This window comes from Meriones unguiculatus, chromosome 16 (assembly GCF_030254825.1).
Source record: "Meriones unguiculatus strain TT.TT164.6M chromosome 16, Bangor_MerUng_6.1, whole genome shotgun sequence".
Lineage (NCBI taxonomy): Eukaryota > Metazoa > Chordata > Mammalia > Rodentia > Muridae > Meriones > Meriones unguiculatus.
In genome coordinates, this window is record NC_083363.1 from 59,464,715 (window position 1) to 59,485,941 (window position 21,227).

Consider the following 21,227-nt stretch of genomic DNA (forward strand, 5'->3'; position numbering starts at 1 on the left):
CCTCCTCCCGAGGGCCAGGAGGGGAGGTGGCCTGGCTCCTTGGGGAGCTGGTCTGGAGGCCTGTCACCTGGCTCACTGTGACTGGAGTCGCTGCAGCACCTTGAAGAACAAAACACAACAAACCCGGGGCACCGGCTCGCTGTGCTCACTGGGGAAGTGGCAAAGGCGGGAGGCCAGGGCTGTAACCGCTGCCAGACAGGCCCCCGGCTCCGCCCTTTGGCTAGCAGACTCCTGAAGTAGTGCTCCACAGGAAGCCAGGATTCCTCCAGGGGTCTCACAGGGGGAAGAGGGCTGTAGGCTGTGCCAACCAGAGGGGCAATCTGTCTCCCCAGGAAGAGACTTGAGTCTGATCACCTCCAGGAGAGGCTGCAGTGATGACAGCTCAGGGATGGTCAGGACCCCACGCTGCTCCCCCCGGACTGCTCTATGTTAACCTCACTCCTATCAGGACCCTGAAGAGGGAGGAGCTACACTATTAGATCTCTGTGTTCTTCCCGGCGTGGGCACAGTGAACAAATCTCCCCTCGCTGTTTTTCTTCACTCATTTATCTCTTCAAATGGCTGACTGAGGACAGGGTGTTCCAGCCCCTCTTGTCGGCTGACGGCCTAGGCTCCTGCACTAGCAATTCTCATCCGAGGAAGGCCACAGCCTGGGAGAAAGAGAGGACACTAACGTGCAGGAAATCTAAAAACGTGTTCTGAGTTGAGCACCCCCATCCTTGCGCCCTCCTGTCCCCAGCGCAGAGGCAGGGGCGGTGGTGAGGGGCGTGCTGGCCTCAGCCCCGACCTGCTCCAGCTTCCCCTGTCTTTTTAGTTCTGTCTTTGAAGCTTTTCGTGATTCCTTGGTCCCCACACATTTTCAACCCGCTTTCCCGGGCAGCTAGGCACAGCCTCCGAGAGCCTTTCCCCCTGCCCCGCTGGCAACCACACCGGGCAGGTGCAAGGCCACGCCCACCCAGGAAGTCACCGACGCGGCCTCTGGGCCTCTGCGGCTCGGCTCGCTGCCTCTCCCTGCGGCAAAGCCAAGAACTTCGTGACATCCTCCCTGCCTACCTGCCGCTGCCACTTCAAAATAATAGACTCCAGCAACCGGCCTGGCAAGGCACCTGACTCAAACTCAGCAAAGCCCGGGACTACGGGCCGCTACAGTCAGCCGTTTCTAAGCAACACGCCAAGTGTTGACAGAAGGTGCTAGGCAACTAATGAGTGCGGGGTGTGACTGTATTATTAAAACCCAGGCAGCACTATGACTCTGAGGGTGGTTCTAAAAAAGCCTTCTTTTCTTTTTTTCTGTTCTCCTGCTTTATACCGAACTCTAGCCAACAAGTTCACAATCTAAAGAGAAAACTATGACAAGAGCTAGTGATGACAGGGGCGGGGGGGGGGGGGAGGCTTGGAGGTCATCTCTACGTCTTCTCTTCATGTGGGGTTAGAGTCTGCAGCTCACAGTTGCCACATATCCTGTTTTCTCTTAGAGAGAGGGCCAACAAGCTGACGGACAGTGTCCTGTCTCAGCACTGTACAGCAGAGTGAAATACTGAAGTGACAGGGACAGGACCCAGGGCTGCTGCTCCTAAGGAGCTGCGTGAGTTAGCAGCACTCTGCCCAGCGGCAAAAGGAGGCCCCGGGCCACTGTGCCACCTGCCTGCCCTCAGGTGCTACTTGCCCTCTCTCTGACAGCTCGATTGTGCCTTGGCACCGCGGTGGCTTAGCATCCGGAACGGTACCCAGCACAGAATGGCCCGGGAGGGGACTGTGGCAGCTTGTGTTTGTACCTTGCGTGAATAAGGAGCAAGATTCCCTCAAGAGCAGGAAGGCAGAAGAGAGGCAGGCCCTGCCGCAGCCCCGACGAGCTTCTGCACACATCTCCACCTCGCAGCACGCCCTCTGTGGCAGTGTGCGCGTTCCACATGGCTGCTCGTTTTTAACCAAAGCACTCAGAAACCATTCTCTTCGTTGTTGTTGTCCCTGTGTCTAAACCACGTATCTCTGGGATGTAAGTAATACCCACGTGTATCCATTAAAGTACAATTTATAAACTGCAAGAGGAAATCTTTTACGAAAAAAATATCTATGTTTTTTTTTTTTTTCTTCCCGAGACAGGGTTTCTCTGTGTAGCCTTGGCTGTCCTGGACTTGCCCAGGCTGGCCTTGAACTCACAGTGACAGGCCTGCCTCTTCCTCCCTGAGTGCTGGGATTAAAGGTGTGTACCATCACACCTGGCTTTGAAAAATATCTAGTGTTTTCATAACAGGACCTCTATGTTGGTCCATTTTCTCTTTTAACTGAATGCTACATATTGGATAATTTATAAGGAATAAAGGTTTATTTAGCTCATAGCTCAACTGGGAAGCCCAAGGTTGAGGGGCTGCACAGGGCCGAGCTGTTGGTGGGGGACCCTGAAGAGCCCTGAAATCATCTAGGACACCACACTGTGGAACACACCTGAGGCGGAGCCAAACTGGCTTTTATTTATTGTGTATACAGTGTTCTGTCTGCATGTGAGCCCACAGGCCAGAAGAGGGCACCAGATCTCATTATAGATGGTTGTGAGCCAGGAAGTGGGTGCTGGGAATTGAACTTGGGACCTTTGGAAGAACAGACAGTGCTCTTAACCTCTGAGCCATCTCTCCAGCCCCAAACTGGCTTTTATAACTGACCTACTGGAGGTGACCCACGAATCCACGCCTGCCTGCCCATTTCTTTCTGCGAGTCTTTTTTATTACAAGTGTTGGTGTGTGCATGTGTGTGTGCATGCATCCTGTTCTGTAGCATAAGGCTACTGTGTAATTCAAATGCTGGTTTCAGCAGCACCTCCCCTCCCCATATCTGCTTGCAGTCCTTGTTCTGAGATTCTCTGGTCTCAGTGTGTAAACACTGTCCCCTAATTGTCCCCTGATATGCCAATAAAGCAGCTTACAACCAGTCGCTGAACAGGAGAGAGAACAGAGATGGACTTCCTGCCAGCCAGGGGAGGAGGAGTCAGGGGAGGAAGAAGGGATTCAGCCATGGGCGGGTGTCCAGGAATGACCAGGAGAGAGAGCTCAACAAGGAAACTACAAAGAGCAAATATCCCCAGGATGCACACTGGGAGGAGGCCAAATTAGCATAGAGGATTAAGAACAAATTACTAACTGCTCAGTGATTGTGCTGTGAACCTTATTATTAAACAAACATAAAAGAGTCTCAGTTGTTTGTGTGATAGCCAGGTTAAGAGAGAAACTGGGAAACAAATGCCGTTTTATAAAAATTAACACCGTTCCCTCCGTCAGAAGCCCACAGAAGGCTGTGAGTATTCAAGCAGGTCCTGTGTTTGAGTTTCCACCCTGAGCCTACCACAGAACAGGGACTATCAGTCTGGTCCTTCACCCTCCACTATTAAAGATCACAAGCAAGACACTTTTGCCTTGCTTCCTCATCTGTCTCCATATTGTGTTTGCCACAGAGCTGAAGGGAAAGCTATCCTGGGAGAGCCTTAGAGTGCTCTGCTGCAAGGGAGGCATCCAGGAACCTTGACTTGGGACCCGCCCAGAACTTCTTTTTGCCTCCAGTCTCCCAGCTCCTCTTGCACTCCCCAAGAAGCCAACAAGGCCTAAACTAGAATGGCCTGGGGCAGGAGGGCATCGCTGGGGTCCAGCTGTCTGAAAGACAAACTGAAGGAGCCTCACTCATATCATGTACCGCTAAGCAAACCTATCCCTCTGAGGACAACCTTCACCATGCATGGATTTCTAGACATTGCAGCGTGCTTTACCTCATGTGAAATTCTGCATGTTTAGGCTGTTTAAGCAACTCTGGGAGAGGAGACAGGTTTGTGGGCCCCAGGTATTTTACAGCTGCCAAGTTAGTTAAGTCAAAACACTAAACCAGAGAAGTTTATGAAATCATGCGTGCACGAGTTAGCTTCCAATTCGTCCCTTGGAGTGGTGTTGCTCAGTTTACAAGCAGTTTCTGCCATGTTTGATACATAGCCTTTTCTTGTTTCACATCTCAAAGAACCCAAAATCTGTCATGGACCATTCAGATACTGAGCCAAGTACCCCAAATGGAAAGAGTTCCCATAAGGCTCTGCCCCCTGCACAGGTTTCCATTGTTCTTTCCAAGAGACTATAACTTGGACGGAGAAACCAGAAGGTAGGGCCGGGGAAATGGCTCAGGGATTAAACCCAGCTGTTGCTCTTGAAGAGCAGTCTAGAGTCTGTTCCTAGAACCCACATGGTGGTTCACAAACCTCCAGTTCTAGGAGATCCAGTGCCCTTTTATGACCTCCACGGACACCAAGGAACTCACATACATACATGCAGGCAAAATGCTCACACTTAGAAAAACAAGCCAAAAAGGAAGGAGGAGGAGGGAGAAGAGGAAAAGAAGGGGAAGAAGGAAAGAAGGCAAGAACTATGGAAAAAGAGGAGGATGAAGAGGAAGTGGAGGAGGAAGAGGAGGAGAAACAGACAAAAACAAAAGGAAGAGGAGATGGCTCACAGAGCTCCTCCTGGAAAAAAAGCAGACAGCAGAAGCTGCCCCATGTCAGGCCACAGGGGTCGGTCACCCTTAACATGCCCAGCACACCCCTACCCTCTCCCAGAATGAAAAGAAAACCATCTGAGGACTTCTTAAAGATGGAACCAGGTGCTGGAGCCTCTTTTCAGGCCCTTGAGAAATCCTCACTGCAGCAATGAGGGGGCTTGAAGGGGCCCTGGAGGATTCCTGGGCGAGCAGATGCAGCCCGTGGTGTCTTCTGCTTCGCTATGAGGCCAGCCTCCCACCGTCACTGGACGATGCCTACCATCCCGCCTTTAGCAGCAGCCCGAGTACAGGTGACAGACACTGGGGATTGTCCACAAAGAACAGCTCACCCTCGCTGGTTACACACATAGGCAGCAAAGCCACAGCAACGTCCTTCCCCACACTGCGTTGTCCAGCTGCCACAGTAAAGCCCTGTGAGGCCGGGGCCACGGACGTTGCGTGTTCCAGCCCCTCATCCAGCTACAGAGAAAGGCATTCTCTCAGGTTTGCGATGAGTTCCTGGCTGCCTGATTCCCAGCTCTCTGCTCTTCCTCCCGCTGCCGCCGTGAGGCTCAGCAGATTTAAAAGCCCCAGCTCGATCTTCCCAGACATCGTGTTCTCAAGCGACAGCTGTCAGGCCTGTCAGTCACCCTGTAGGGTGTGAGGAGGCAGGTCCTATCTCTGACAGAGGAAAGGGAAAGGCCCAGATGACAGAGCAGGAGAGAACAGGACAAGCCAGGGACAGCGGATCTGTTATCCTAGAGTGAGCAGGAAGCTGGGGGTAAGTCACGTGAGCACAGAGCATCGGGAATCACTGGGAATAATGCATAGCAGCAGACTAAAGAAACAGGCTTCAGCACTAAGCACTAAAGGGTAACAGCGGACATGAACCAGTGGCTAGTGGACTCCACGTTTGTCCTGGTGAGTGGGCAGGCTGGTAGGCTCTGGGTTAGAGGGTGGCCACCAACACTAACAATTTACAGACATGCTAACCACTGTTGCCAATAAACGTGACTTGTCTATCTGTTGGCTTGCACTTAGTCAACTCCCAAATTTTGTTCCAACCGGCTTGATCCCAGGGTAAGACAAACACATTCACACACACACCCCTGCAAACTGGCTTGTCACACCTGGGAGCAAAGCCAGGGCATTCCAGGGATCACCTTGGAAGGACACTTGGGTTTGGAGCTGTGTGAAGATTTTAAGAAGTAACAAAATTATTAAACCCCAAATTGTACATCGTCATTCGCCTGTATTTTTAAGCTCAGCAAAAATGGAGGCAGTGTTTTAATGCCTTTATAAGTCTAAAATCACCTTGGTGTGTTAGCAACTGAAAAGGTACTAAATTAGCTTCTATTTTAACTCCACCTAAAAATAGCGTAGCCCATCAGTACTAACGCTCCACACAGCTTAAATCTTCCGTTAGCATGTTCACGTTTTCCCATCCTGTAACAAGCTGCTGGTGTTTAAGGTAGGTTCACTACTTACTGAGAGGGAGTTTCTCCACGCTGGGACTAAGGGCCAGCTTTGTGCTCACAGCACAGGGTGCCCGTGTTAGACTACAGTAAATGGTTATAAATTTAAACGGCTGTATTGGGCGTTTCACTTTAAGGTCGCCACTAACCAGAGCTTCTGCTTTAGGAGAGGCCTCATTTTTACCATAAGGAAAGATGAGGCCAAGGGGCAACCCCTGGCACCACGCTCCCATTGCCTGCCCTTGGCAGACATCAACAATCAATCACAGCATCATTCTCAGGACCGCTCCAGACAGCTACCCGACTGAAAGCTGCTCAAGTCCACACATGGCTACAGACCTGTGACCAACGTTAGCAGAAAGAGACCAACAAACTTGGTTCATACCGCTTCTTACGTCCCTTACAAGCTGAGAGACCTGCCTCTGTGCGCGCGGTACACGCTGCTTGGACTGTTAGACTGTTTTTAGAAAGCAAAGGACTATAAATGTGGCACAGATTTCTTTGCAGGTGTGTGCACACGTGTGTGCATGAACACCATAGGTGCACGTATATGTGGGGACTACATGTGCGCGCACGTGTGTGAGTGTGTGTGTGTGTGTGTGTGTGTGTGTGTAGTCCAGAGGTTAATCTGGCAGGTGTCATCCGCTTTGTCTTTTTAGTGACAGTCTCTCCCTAGCCCAGAACTTACCACATAGGCTAGGATGGCTGGCCGGCAAGCGATGGGGGTGCACGGGCTGGCCACGGGGGGGGGGGGGCTGCCTGTGTCCACCCCTTCGGCTCTGTCACCACAAGCACCACACACCACACGTGGCTTCTTAAATGTGGGTTCTGGTGATCGACGCCTCATGCCTGGCTTACGGACTGAGCTATCTCTCCAGCCCAGCACAGACCTCTTTTTATGTACAAATGTTTTACTCAGACAGCGCACAACACATGTTTGAGCTCAGGCCAACACGTATTTAGGAAAAAGCATTTGTTGTCCAGAAAAATGAGCAGTCATGGTGGTGAAGCCCCTCCTACCACCCTTGCCGAATGCCCCCAAGTGCCACAAAGTGTTCTGCGTGGTCCCCGGGGAAAGCCCGAGCCCTCTGCCTTGCCCACACAGGCCAGCAGCCTTCAGCGGCACCTTGGCTGTAAGAACTCTCTTTCCCGGTGAGCCCCTCACAATTTGGTCTGTACACACGACTCTCCGGACTTTGCGTTCGCTGGAGGCACCTGGTGCTTTTGACTTTGATTCTCAATTTCTCCCCCAGTACTGGGTAACTACTTTAAGAGCCAGTAAGCCTCATCGCCTGGGTTCTGAAAACTCAAGCACGGCGTTCAGCAGAGAGCAAGCCGGCCCTCATTAAAAAAAAACAATCTGTCTTTTCTAGAAATTTCAGACGTGGAACAAAATATCTTGATCATATCCACCCTTCGCTCACGTCCAAATTTCCCCCCAAGACCCCCACTCCCCATCTTCCTCCCAACTTCCTGTCTTCCCTCAACCCGCTGACTCTACTCGCTGCTGCCCATTCGCCTGTGGGCACGGTTCATCCAGTGGGCCGTGGAGAACCTAGCCGTGGCCAGACTCCCCTCACAGCAGCCATCAACTGCCAGCGGCTAGGGGTGGAGCCAGAGAGCTCCTGTTTGCTGGGGAGCTTAGCTGTCTTGGTCTTGTGCTCTCGGGGTCCAGAGAGCAGCCCTGCGCAGTGCTCTTTTACGCTGCTCTCCTCCCTGTTCCACGATGTTCCCTAGCCTGGCAGCGGGACAGCCAGTCAGTTACACTCAGCTCCTCGGACAGTAAAGGTCTCTGCATTAACTGCTGCCTACTGCAGTGACGCGCTCCTCTGACCAAGGCTGGGAGCAGGGCAGGCGTAGGAATACAAACATAGATATTTAAAGGCCGTTTGACAACATGACCATTTGGAAGAAGCAACACCAGCAGTCATCCACCGAGACCTACGGCTTCTCTCTCCATGGACTTAGACCATTTACGTTGCCAGGCATGAAACCCCTCCTGTGGAGGAAGCCTAAGGCCCGATCAAGACAGCAGTGGGTGACCATAAACCACCCTCCCGCTATTAAACTAGCACGTCCAGTTTGTGCCGCAGCAGGCAGGGTCAGGGTTGGAGAAGACCACTGATGCCATTCGTACCTTTGCAGCACTTTCTGGCACGGTGAAAGCTGGATGGCATGGACGGTGCCACGGTCAGCTGGAGGCTGACTTCTCTATGTCCCATCACTGAAGTGAGTGGTGTATTTAGCAATAATATCTCCATCTAGTGACGGGGGCGACCAAGATCCTCAGCCTGTGCTGTCCTGGCGTGTCTCTGGAACCTCTGTGGCCAGCTGACTTGTAGGGAGGCTGCCTGGCACTGAGATTCTCAGGTAATGGCTCATGCCTTGAGAGAAGCATCATTTGCTTATATGAGGTACTTCTGTTCTAACTGGGCTAAAATATTTTTAATAGGCTTACAGACCAGTGGGGTTTCATAAGGCTCCTTAATAATCCTTAGTTTGGGCTAGCTCTCCTCTCTCTTCCTCCCACCCTCTGACCCCACCACAGGCTGAACACGACACTCACTTTTACAAGTCTTCATTGTGCTAACTTTCCTCTCAACAGCTAAGACAAAAGTTATTCCCAAACAGTTCCTTTTGTCGAGCCATTTGGTAGGATCCTCTGACAAAGCGCCCCTGTGTGATTCAGATCCGGGGGCTGCTTTGGTTTGACACAAATATCTCCCTCTTCTATAATTCCGAAGCATCACATTTGGAGAGCAGGGACATGAAGCAATATGGAGACACATTTGGCTCATTATGTGCAAACACCTAATATTCCAAATCACCCCAGCCTCTGTACTGCAGAGACCTAAAGAAAGCAGCAACCCTCCCCTCATCTTCCTATTTCATCGGGGTTGGGCACAGGCTGTTGCTAGGCCCCACGCCACTCAGCACGTCACGTCTCTTGGGTCCAGCCGGCTCCTCAAATAGACTGAAAGTCTTTGAGGATGATGCCAATAAGCTTCCGAATATGCCACGGTGCCAAGTGGGTGCTTAATAAACGCAGCACTAACACAGAAAACGCAGCACATAACTCCATGGCCAAGGGTCACTCGCTCTGCAGAGGGCACGGTGCTCCCTGGGGGATACTACCAAACCCCTCCATTGGCAGATGCACAGGAACTGGCCAAGGAGGGCGGGCAGCGTCCCATACGCAAACAGGGACGCGGGGGATTTCTCTAACACCCCTTCAGCGAGCCACCGTGGGTGACCACAGTCGGCCATGTGCTGCAACCCTTCTAAACAACACGCGGTTTTTCCTTAGGCGGAAGCTGGGCTTAAACAGCAGGAGCGTCTCACCTGAGCCAGGTGACGGAGTCCTTCATCACCGAGCAGACGAGGGGCGGGGGGCGGGGCTCTGCAGGGCCTGAGGGCCTGCCTGGGGTGAACTCAGACCCGGGTTTGATTTCCACCTGGCACGCACTGCCAAGTCAGCTGCCGGGTGGCAACAGGGCTGACAGGAAGCAGCAGTGCACTGGGGGAGCACCAAGCCCCATGGGACTCGTATCTATTTGGGGGTGCCTGCTCCTGGGGGTTTCCTGCCCTCTGGCCTGAGGGCAGCTCCCTAAAGGCTCTCCTCTCACACCTCCATTTCATCACATTTCCAGCCAGGGGCAAGAGCACCGCTATGGTTGGACAGACACCTGTGGTCTGGGATCCAAGGGAGGAGAGGGGTGCCGGGAGAGACCCGGGTGCCGCACTGCCTGGACATTGTGGACAGGGACCCGTCTAGACCACTTTGACACATCGCCTGCCTCCCCAGGAGGAAGCGCCTGCCCCAGGACTGTGCCCCTAGGGGTGCTGAGGAGACTTGCTGAGTTCCTTTCCACAGTTTCAGGCTCTGAGAGGTAGCACCCCAGCCTGGGGCCTTCCTCTTTCAAACACCTGCCCTCAGTCCCATGGATCAACCTGTTTGTATGCCAAAACCACGCAGGTTTTATTACTATAGCTCTGTAGTACAGCTTGAAATCAGGGCTGGAGATGCCTTCAGAAGCTTTTTTATTGTACAGATTGTTTAGCTTATCCTGGCTGTTTATTTTTCCACATGAAGTTGAAAAGTGCTCTTTCAAGGTGTGTAAAGAGTTGTTTTCGGATTTTGATGGGAATTGCATTGAATCTGTAGATTGATTTTGGTGAGATGGCCAATTTTTACTATGTTGGTCCGACTGATCTATGAGCATAGGAGAACCTTGCATCTTCTGATGTCTTCTTCAGTTTCTTCAGAAACTGTTTTGTCATACATGTCTTGTCACACGCTTGCTTGGCCAGAGTTACACCAAGATATTTTATGTTATTTGTGGCTATTGTGATTTCTTTCTCAGTCCGTTTATTGCCCTGGCACTATTAATGATACTCTGCCATGCTTGCAAACTGGAGCCTAGCATAGCTGGCCTCTGAGAGGCTCCATCAAACAGCCAGATGCTGAAACAGATGCTGAGACCCATAGCCAAACATTAGGCAGAGCTCGGGGAGTCTTGTGGAAGAGTGGGAGGTGAGAGGATAGAGGGACCCAGAGGGAATAAGGACTCCACATGAAGACCAACAGAGTCAACTAACCTGGGCCCATGGGAGCTCACAAAGAGGCACCAACCAAAGAGCAAGCATGGTCTGGACTTGATGTGCCAAGGTTGGTGGGTATGAGGGTAGAGCTCCCCTTCTCTGAAAGTGGGGGGAAGAGGGAAAGGGTGGGACTGGGAGGAGAGGAGAGAGGGGCTGCAATCATGGTGCAAGATAAATAAAAATAAAAACAGCAATTAAAAAAAGAAAGAAAACAACCTGCCATCCATGGCAGTAGGTGCTCTCTTGAGGGGCCAGCGGCTTCCTGGCTGACGGGTCAGATGGGGTACCTGCCTGAAACCAAGTAAAGAACCCCAGGCATGGGAGGCCACAGATCCAGGGTCAGCAGGCCCGTGGGCCGGAGTCCATGCTGGGGTGGGGGTAGCTAGAACTGGCACAGGTTGATGCACAAACCCAAGGGAGATGAGAGGCCTCACAGAGGGGACTCCAGTGTCCTTGACACTCACGGGGGGGCAGCTCAGTCTCCACTCACACAGTCAACATCCAAACCCTAACACGACCCTCAGGATAAATACGCAGTGCTCACAGAAAGGCAAGCAGCTGCTGCAAGCCCAGCGCTGCCTCATGGAGGCCAGCCGCAGCCACAGAAGCCAGCGCGTCCAGCAGGTTTCTCCTGCTGAAGCATGGAACGCCGTCTTTGGGTAAGAGGCCCCTCAGAACGGACCCAGCCCACTCTGAGAGTTGCTTCTCCCAGTGCAGGCTCTGGGCAGTCCCAGAAACCCCACTCTCCACACAGAACTGGTCAGCTAAGGGTTTGCAGAGAAGGGCAGGACGCGCTCCAAAGCAGGAAAGGAACGGTAAGGGTGACAGGTCTAGAACGCCAGGTGGGGCCAGGCTGAGTGTTCCATTCTCTGTCCAAGGCTCCCACACACAAGCTTTTCCCTGTGAGCCACTGGAGGTCAAGTACAGGCCAGCTGAGGTGAAATTTCAGCCCTTACTCAGCACACCGGGGGCAGCATCTAGAAATGAGGACGCAGGGGAATGGATTAACGGTCACTCAGGCTTCCCTTCACTCAGGAGATGTTCCACGCCTCGGCACCACTGGGCAGAGGAGACCGTGCTCTGAGAAGAACTGGAAACTGGGTTGGCTCCTCCAGGGATTCCGTGAGAACCTGCGGAGGCCACATTCTCAACACACACTGTAGCCCAGGACGGGAGCCGGCGGCATGGCTCAGGCCTGAGCCAACCACTGCTCTGGCATCTCCCGAGCAACACGTGACTGGCTTCAGGTTAAGGAGGGCGAGGCTTGGAATTGCTGCATGTTTCTCCCGGGCCTGGCAGGGTGTCTGCAGAGGAAAGAAACCAACACACCTAGAGACCTAGATTCCTGATGCCAGCTCTCTAGGTCTCAAAAATCTAAGTGTTAAACAAGCCTTTGCAGGGGGAAAAAAAAGTCCCAACTAATTCCCTAAGCATAGGGAAAAATCTAGCCACAAAAATCTAAGTGTTAAACAAGCCTTTGCAGGGGGAAAAAAGTCCCAACTAATTCCCTAAGCATAGGGGGATGGCTGAATGATGGCAGGGCATTTGAACCCCCTGAGGCTGTCGGGCACGCTTTCTCTGGCTCAGCTCTTGGATCTGTAGGGCACACGGGATTCTAGCATAGTGGACGGTGGTAAACTGGGGGGGGGGGTACCAGTTTATGACGAGGCTATCTGTGGCAGAGGCACAGCGCCTTTAAGACCCGTCTAAAGAGCCCGGTAACCAGGAATATGGGCAAACTCTCAGCTCTGGCCCAGGCTCTACTGGGGTCCAGGGGTTCTGAGGGCCTCATGTGAAAGACCCCCCCCAGCCTCGGGGTGGGACAGACACGGGAGGGCAGCTTAGTGGCAGCAAGACTGACAGAAAGCTGTGGAGGTGTTCGGGAAAGCCTTCAGTGTCTCGTGTGGGGTTTCAAGACTCGGGAGGAGAGACTCAGAACAATCCCAGGGGTCACCAGCAGTCCAGAGTTGGGTAAGTCATCAGATCTGGAGAGACGGAAAAAAGGGGAGACTCAGTGGTACTCCACAGAGAGCACCAGGGAGACAGGGGGATTAGGTTTTGATGGACTGGACCACCTCCACACGGAACCATTGGTACTCCTCTTACACGGGCTCCCAAACTCTCCATCCATCTCCCAAGGCTCAGGCGCTACCCACTGTGTGTGCAGTGCTGGCTGAAGTTACCCTTGCAAGGCTGTCGCTGCTGGGACTCAGCAAAAACTGGTAAGGTGTGTTTCTCTGGCACCCAGGCCTTCCTCTCCCTCCCTCCCTCCCTCCCTCCCTCCCTCCCTCCCTCCCTCCCTCCCTCCCTCCCTCCTTCCCTCCGTCCTTTTTTCTTGCTGATCCCAGCCAGGGCCTCTGCACGGGAGCACAGCAAGGAGCAGCAGCATGTCGCTCCCACCAGCCGTCTACTCCCTCGGGAAGAATGTCTGCACAGAACTAATACAAAGCACGGCGGTACCATCAGCCAGATGTGGCCACTTTCCACCGTGCACACAGAACGGCCACCTGGGTCTGGGCAGAGCCAAAAGAACCCCACCTTGCTATCTTCCCCGTAGTCTGGGTGTCACTCAGCAGCCAGGGCCTGTCACAGGAGAATGACAAGGTCTGTCACTCAGACCGTTGTTCCAGACCCAATGAGGTGATGTCATACACAAGGCGAGGGGGTGTATGGAGCTAATGGAAGGGATTATTGCTCACTGGTATTTTTGGCAGCTCTCAAAACGCAGCACATGGAGACCCACCCACGCCACCTCCAGGCAAGCCTGCTCTCGCTGTCCGTCTTCACTCACTGGGATTCAGAAATAGTGCCACCCACATGAGATGATTTGAGCCTGCGGAGCAGCCTGTGCTCGGGAAAGACAGAACTGCAGGTGTCTCCTCTGCCGACATGGCCAGCAGAGGGCAGCATGGGGCCGGTGGGTTAGAGCCCGGGGCTAGATAAACACGTCTTTCCTCCAAGAGACAGGCAGGATGAGCGCCAAAGTCCCCAGCATAAAACATCACCCAAATGGTTCAGAGATCAAGACGACTCACAGAGCTCCACACAGAGGCACACGCACAGCACACGCCAAATGGAGCCAGCGGCCTGTCACAGCCGCAAACACAGGCCTTCAGGAAAGAGACATGTAGGGCTGGAATGGGTAGAAAGGAGGATGGCGGCTAGATCCAAACCCCACTTTCTCCCACGGTGAAGTACATCAAGCCTGCCAGGCTACACCGCCGGAACACCCTCATCATCTTTACCATCCAGTCCAACTCCAATGGACAAAAGGACACAGGGCCAATAGCATGATCCTGTCATACACAGAGTGAGTGAGCGTGCCTTCCAGATGTATACGCTGAAGTTCCCATCCCCAAGGCACTGGTACCAGGCGGTGGGGCCCCTGGGAAAGGACTAGATTATGAATGTGGAGCCAGGAACTAACAAGGCCACACCTACCCTAAAAAGGCCACACCTACCCTAGAAAGGCCACACCTACCCTAAAAAGGCCACACCTCCTTATAGTGCCACTCCCTATGGCCAAGCATTCACACACACACACACACACACGAATCTACAGGGGCCACACCTATTCAAACTGTCACAGATGAGAACTCAATAGAGACAAGAACCATGGAGGAATGCTGCTTGCTGGCTTGCTCTCTGGCTCACGCAGGCTCATGCTTAGCCAGAGCTGTGGCCTGTACTTTCCCATACAGGGAAAGGTGCCACACACAACATGCAGGGTCCCCCTTCATGGATCACCTCTCAAGACCATCCCTCAGAGGCCTTCCCATTGACCCACCAGATAGCAACAGCTTCTCTCTTTTCATACAGTTTTGAAAAGAGACAGCTACAGCAGCAGCCAAGGGCGACCTTGAACTCCCGATATTCCTGCCTCCCAAGTGCTGAGATTCTAGACCTGTGCTGTCACGCCTGGCCTCTGAAATTTTAAAGTTCAATAGTAAGTATGAGCCTGCAGAAGGAAGAATTTGTTGAGCTATGTTGAATCTCAGGACCAATCTCAGAACAAAATAAAATAAAATAAAAGTGGGAAGAAATGAACAGAGCCTCAAAGGTGTGGGAACACCATTAAGCATCCAACGTATACACACAAGAAGCTCAAGAGGAGACCAAACAGTGCAGAAATAGGTGAAGGATTTAGAGCCAAATACTTCCAGTTTCCAAGGTAAAGGATCTACACATCCAGCAACATAAATGAACTGCAACTAGGGTAACACACAGATGTTCAAACCTGGACCCACAAGACCCCAACTATCCAAGTGGGAGATGAAGAGAAAGCAGTAAGGGAGAGGCAACATTTCACACACCAGGGGTCCTCAGCAACTCCAGCACACTGCTGGTGGGCAGAAGGCACGAAACTATTCCACAAGCTGAAAGAAGAGACTGTGGACAAAGAACACTAAAAGATTAGGTCCCAAAAATGAGCTGCTCAGAAGTTTCCCTGTGGAGCTGTGCTCTGGCACTAGGTAAGACGTCAGCACTGCCCAGCGCTGTAAATATGCCGAGTGCCGCTGAACTGGTCACTGTGAAATGGCTAATAATTTGTTAGGTGAATTTTTCACTAATTTAAAAATGAAGAGAAAATTAAGACATTCCCACACAAACACAAACTGTAGCAAAATTGTTATTATATCACCAGGTTACAGGGAACAATGGGCATTAGACAGTTATTCAAACCCACATGAAAAGAAAATAGTACTAAGAAAGGTAATTGTACAGGCAATAAAAGAGAAGATATAATTGCATTTTCATTTGTAATTCCTTTTCTTCTTCTAATTTAAAAGACAATTATGTAAATCTATAACTGAAAACTTGTGCTAATGAGCACATAGTACATAAAGATATGGTTTGTATAATAATAGCATAGAAATGGCAACAGGAATGAGGCTACATAAGAGCAAAGGGTTTTTTACATGCTTTTGAAATTATACTGGTATTAATCCAAACTAGACCACTATAAATTAAGATGTAAATTGAAATCCCCAGGAAAACCACTAAGAAAGTACACTAAAAAAAAAAAAAAAAGAAGAAGAAGAAGACATGACAACGGAATTAAAATGGTACACTGGAAAACACCTACTTAACATAAGCGGCGGCAGCAATGCAGTAAAAGACAAAATAGGCAAGATATACAGAAACCAAAAGGTAAAAGGCATATATAACTGCTGTCTCCACAGTTACAGTGATCTAACTAGGCACTACCTACGAAGAGATGTAAATTTCCTACATTCAAAGACATTAAACTGAAATTAAAAGGAAGAATAAAGCCATGAAACTGTCAATCAAACCATGGCTAGAGTAGCCATGCTACTATAATATGAAATATTGTCCAAGACAAAAATTATAAGAAATAAAGAGAAAAACTGTGCCATGATAAAAGGGCTGATCAAGATCTAACAATTATACGGAACGTACTAATAACAGATGTTCAAAATACATGAGGCAAAAGTGACAGAACTGAAGAAAAAAATTAATGATCCAGCGGTAATAGCTGAAAATGTTATCTCATTTCAATAATTAGTAGAAAAAAAACCAAAACGTTAAGAAAAACAAGAAATAGGCACTTAAGCATGATGAACTGAGAGCTGGAGTTTATGATCTAAGAACCCAGCTAAAGAAAGCAGGCTCAAGGGTACAAGCCACAATTTCAGGGCAGACCATCTGTTGGGAACAAAAGAGCCAGCATTTTAAAAATATTTAAGTCACACAAAGACCTCTCCTACCCCAACAGGATTACATTAGAAAAGGAGCAGAGAGGGATTGGGGAAAATAGAACATCCATGGAAACCAAAAACACACCAAGTAATCAACAGGTCAAAGAAGAAGTCCTAAATGAGATTAGAAAATACTTTGAGATTAATCAACACAAAGCTATAACATATCGAAATGTATGAGATGTAGCAAATAAATAAATAAAATTAAATAAAAACAAAAACAAAAAACTAACTAACTACCAAAAAAAACAGTTCTTAGGAGGAGGCTTATGGCTGTAAATACTTCAAGAAAAAAAAAAATCCTGAATCAGTATCTTTTTACCTTAAAAAAATAGTTAGAAAAAAATGTAGAGACAGAACAAGTTATAATGAAAGCAAGCAGAAGGAAAATAGTGAAGAACTGAAAAGAAATTAGTAATATTGAAAATAGAAAAGGAAGAGAAAACTAACAAAACAATCTAAAAGGAAGTCCTTTGAAAAAAATTAAAAAACCCATAACTAAATTTGCCAAAAAGGAAAGTAGAGAAAATCTGAAATGTTAAAAATCAAGAATGAAAGAGGGGTCATCATTACCAAACACTACGGAAATTAATATGATTACATGAACATCTATGTGCCAAAAAAACTAGACAACAACGAGATAGACACAGACTTCCAGAACGTGACTCCAAAAGAAACAGAAAGTGTGAGTAGGCACAAGGTTTGGTTCCCACTGAAATGGTCGCATTAGGAATTTTAAACTTCTCATGCCCTTTTAACCTCAAAACACATGAAATAAAGAGAAAAACTGTGTCATGATAAAAAGGGCTGATCAAAAGGTAAATTCCAATGAACGCTTACAAAAGACTCCTAACGGAGTCACCTTCTCTGGCGGGCTATGTAAATATTCTGGAATTAGATTCTGGTGGTCACCCACAGGCTTGCTTTGGGATATGCAAATTACATGTCAGCGATCTTCAACTATTGGAAGAAGTACATGTGATCCAGCACAGTTGTAGCAATGGAATTCCTATTTCTTTCTTCGTTTCTGAACAGTTTGAAAGCTATGAATCACGAACTTTCCCTCCCTGTGTGTCTATGTGTATGTTGTATATGCGTGTGTGTACATATATGTGAATTTGTGTGGGTGTGTATACGTGGAGTGTGGCTACAGGTGGTTATGAAGGGCAGAGGTGGATGTGTCATGTCTAACTCCAGTTACTGCACAGTGCACACCACGTGGCCTCGTGTTTCATCTGTCCCAAGCCCATCTATCCAGGGAAAGCTTTATGTACTGTCTAGAAATGTAAGTTAAATTAGGATGTTCAATAAAGGTGTGTGTGCACATAACTGTGCTTCTATCTTTCATTTACAAAGCATTCCTAACAAGTAACATGAGGAATCAGACAATTCACCAGAAAAGTGGACAAATGGCACGTAAAATTGACTTGTGTAAGGACACGGTAAACACGGGGCTTGGGGGAAAGCAGCCTTACAGGCTGTCACTAAGAATTTAAAAATGGCATACCTTTCTTCAACCATTATTTGGCAGTTTATAGTCAAATATGAACTGTGCTTTTTCTCTAACTCAACAATTCCACTTCTAGAGGTTCCTCCTATGGGAATCTACTGAGAGGTGATCATACAGAAATGAGCAAAGAGGGTCACTGCAATCATGAGTCCACTGAAAACTAGACAATCCATCATAAAAAAATCCCTCAGAATACTGCAACCAAACCCACTACTTTGCATGCTAAATTTAAAAAACATAAAACAAAAAAATAACCCTAGGTATGGGCATGGCTAACTACCAAATATTGAGGTGGGGGCTGGGAGGATGGCTCAGCAGTTAAGAGCATCGCTGTTCTTCCAGAGGGGCCGAGCCTGGCTCCCCGCACCACGCCATGCGGTTTTACAGCCAGCCCTGGACCAGCTGCAGGGGACCCAATGCCCCTCTTCCCCAAGCACCCCTACCTGTAGACACAAGCGCCTACATATAACTAAAAACAATGCACATAAATCGAAGAAAGTAACAGGATAGCTCTACCTAATGACATGAAACATCTCGGGTTGTTTTATAAAGCTGAGGAGACAGAAGCAGGAAGATCAAAAGTTTGAGTCTTGTCTGGGATACACAGCAAGAGTATCTAAAAACAAACCAACAAACCAACAAACCAACAAACCGACCTCAGAGAAGCGTGTTCCCAGGAGACGGACTACCCAGTCTCTGAAGTGCTGGGATCAGAAGCGGGTTAGGTTACAGAGGTTTTCCAGGGCCTGTAACATTTGCATATGTGTAAGGGGGTATTTTGGGGATGGGATCAAATCTAAATGTGAAAATTTTATGTTTTATATACAGAGCTTGACGGCAAATATCTGGTCTGTAACCCACCATGTGAGGTTGGGGATAAAATTTTCCTGTCTCATCTTTTTTTTTTCCTTTTGGGGGGGTATTGGGTTTTGTTGTTGTTTATTTTTGTTTTTAATTTTTTTGTCTGTTGGTTGGTTGATTTGTTTTTCTGAGACAGAAAATCAGGCAGCTGGCCTCAAACTTGCTATGCAGTCTAGGATGACCCTGAAATTCTCATCCTCCTTGCCTCACCTCCCAAGTGCTGTGAGTCCAGGCATGAGCCACCATGCTCTAGCTAGCGTGGGATTTTCTTCTTGGTTCATTATGGTGCTCAAAACTCTCCAGACCGTGGAGCATCTTGGACTTTGGATTTGGGGATCAGTAAGTTCAACTTCCATAATTTCACTCTTGTAAAACAATGTAAGCCCCACTCGTGCACATACACTTTTATGTGAACTATAGCTGGTTACAAGTCAGCCGGCCTCCTCCGAGGGGGAACAGGAGCCAAGTGCACCCCTCCACACGCTCTGACCAAACTCACCGTAGGAGCCAACCTTCCCCAGCTAACCGTACAACCTCTGCCATCATTTCTCTGGTCTCTCACAGGCCAGTGCCTACTTACCTCTGGCCTATTCCCTTCTGGGGTTCACCAATCCTGACAGCACCCCAGATCCAGGGAGGGCCCTTCCTAGGCACTATCCACAATGCCCTTTCAAACCTGGGAGAAAGCAGGCTCTCTGTAGCATGCCGCACGGAAATCCACCCACCAGGACTGCTCCTACCCAGCAGATGGGGGAGCTGGGCTAGCGGGCCCTCGGCAACGCAGAGCTGGGTCTCTGCAGAGCTCCGTACTGTGCTCTGACGGGGAGCACGGGCAGCCACGCTGGACAAGACGAAGGACACACTTTAGCTTCTCTGTGAAAGGAACTGCCTCTTCAGGGTCTGTGTCCTTCCCACCTCCTATTACTCATGTAATTAAAAAATATATATATAAGATTTAAAAAGCGTCAGGAGCCTCTCTGTGCCTTCCTCATTCTAAACAGACAATCTTCAACCAAGAAGCTCGGGCTCCTGGGGACGGAGGCAGGAGGGCTGAGACGGAGCCCGGGACCAGGGGGAGGGCCATTTAGAAGACAGAACGCACAGGACCGGAAACATAGCTGGGCAGGGAGGGGAAGCGAGTCCGGGATGTCCCTGGGTTTCAAATGTGAGCAAACACTCAGAAGGCATGGTGGCCCTGAAGCACCCGGCTGTGCTTGGGGCACACTCACAGTGCTGGTGACCAGAACGGCTTCAGAGAAGAAAATATTGCAAAGTAATAAAGAGAGCTCAAGATAATGGTTGCTAAACTTCACATATGAGAATGCATTTGGGCAAACACTCATGAAACACAGAATGAAATCCCGAGACAGGTTCCCAAATGCTACCCCAGTAAGAACCCTCCATACATGTGTCTCCAGGGCCAGGTCTGGAGCAAAGGGTAACTCTGCCATCTCTTTTTATACAGCAGAGGAAAACAGCTCACGACCCTGAGAGAACCCAGAAGGCACTGACAAAATGATGGAGTAAGCCCTGAGGCGAAAGCTGCTTCCGAGGAGGGAACCTCTGGGGGAAGGGGCCTGCTGTCAGAAGGGACCTCATTCGGACAACACTCACCCTTCTGATACTTATTTCATTTCCAAATGATCTCGAAGTTCTGACACATGTGGCGTCATGTGATCGCCACCTGGCTGGTTGGTGACGGGTACATGAGCGCCCCCGTCACCCCCGAGCACTTCCCCCGTCTGCTCGCTCAGGGTTGATGGCACCCCTCTTCCACCCCTGGCAGCCACCGAGCTGTTCTCCGTCACTCACATTCTGTCTTCTCGAGAACGTCCCAGAAATGGAACGGTACACGGTGGAATGTGGGGTGCACGGCGGAACGTTCCGCCCTCTCCCTGACCAGGTCTTCCTCCAAGCGGCTGCGTGTAACGCTGCTCTGCCCGCTGCCTGATGCCCTCAACCGTTAACACAGCTGCTGAGCTGTAACCGCCTCTGCTGCTCTCGATCTTAGGCGTCAGGGGACCCCTAGCCATGGCCATGGTGGGTGTGGGAAGTCTGTGGCTCCTGCTGAAGGCCTGGGAGGCCTTGCAGGCACATGCACCCAGCTCAAGCAGACGCACTAGAACCCAAGAGTCCGAGCCCGAGGCCAGAGTTTGTCTACCTTCCTGATGCCTGTCCAGGGTTCCCTCATGAGCTAGAGGCAGTGAGACCACCAGGCTCCTGTCGCCTTCCCAAGTGGCCTGGGCTTACCTGCACCCTCCCCCCATCATACACACACACACACACACACACACACACACACACATACACACACAGCACAGCATGACGCCAGAAGCTTCAAGACTACGTGGCAGAGAGCCATGGATCCAGTTGTGTTCTGCAAAAGCTGGAGTTAACAGCAACACAACCGCTGGCTCTAAGAGCACAAAAGCTCACTGTTCTCATACCTAGAACCGTAGAAGTCTAGGCAGAAGAAACAAACCTTTGTTCTTCCCAAGAAGAACGAGGAAGTTCTCACTGTCACCAGGAGGAAGGCGGATGCTGAAGCAGAGA

The 21,227-nt window shown here is 50.0% G+C and overlaps 1 protein-coding gene across 7 annotated transcripts in view; it reads right to left on the reverse strand.

Annotated features, from left to right (window-relative positions):
* The window catches only part of Cracdl (CRACD like), a 108,849-nt gene that overhangs the window by 56,470 nt on the left and 31,152 nt on the right, over positions 1 to 21,227 (reverse strand). Inside the window, exon 1 of one of the 7 annotated variants that reach the window (XM_060369879.1) lies at positions 4,857 to 5,062. The exons of the other annotated variants lie outside the window; for them this stretch is intronic. The gene's annotated coding sequence lies outside the window, so the exon portion shown is untranslated. Of the gene's footprint in view, positions 1 to 4,856; positions 5,063 to 21,227 lie in introns of those variants that run through there. 7 annotated transcript variants of the gene reach the window in all.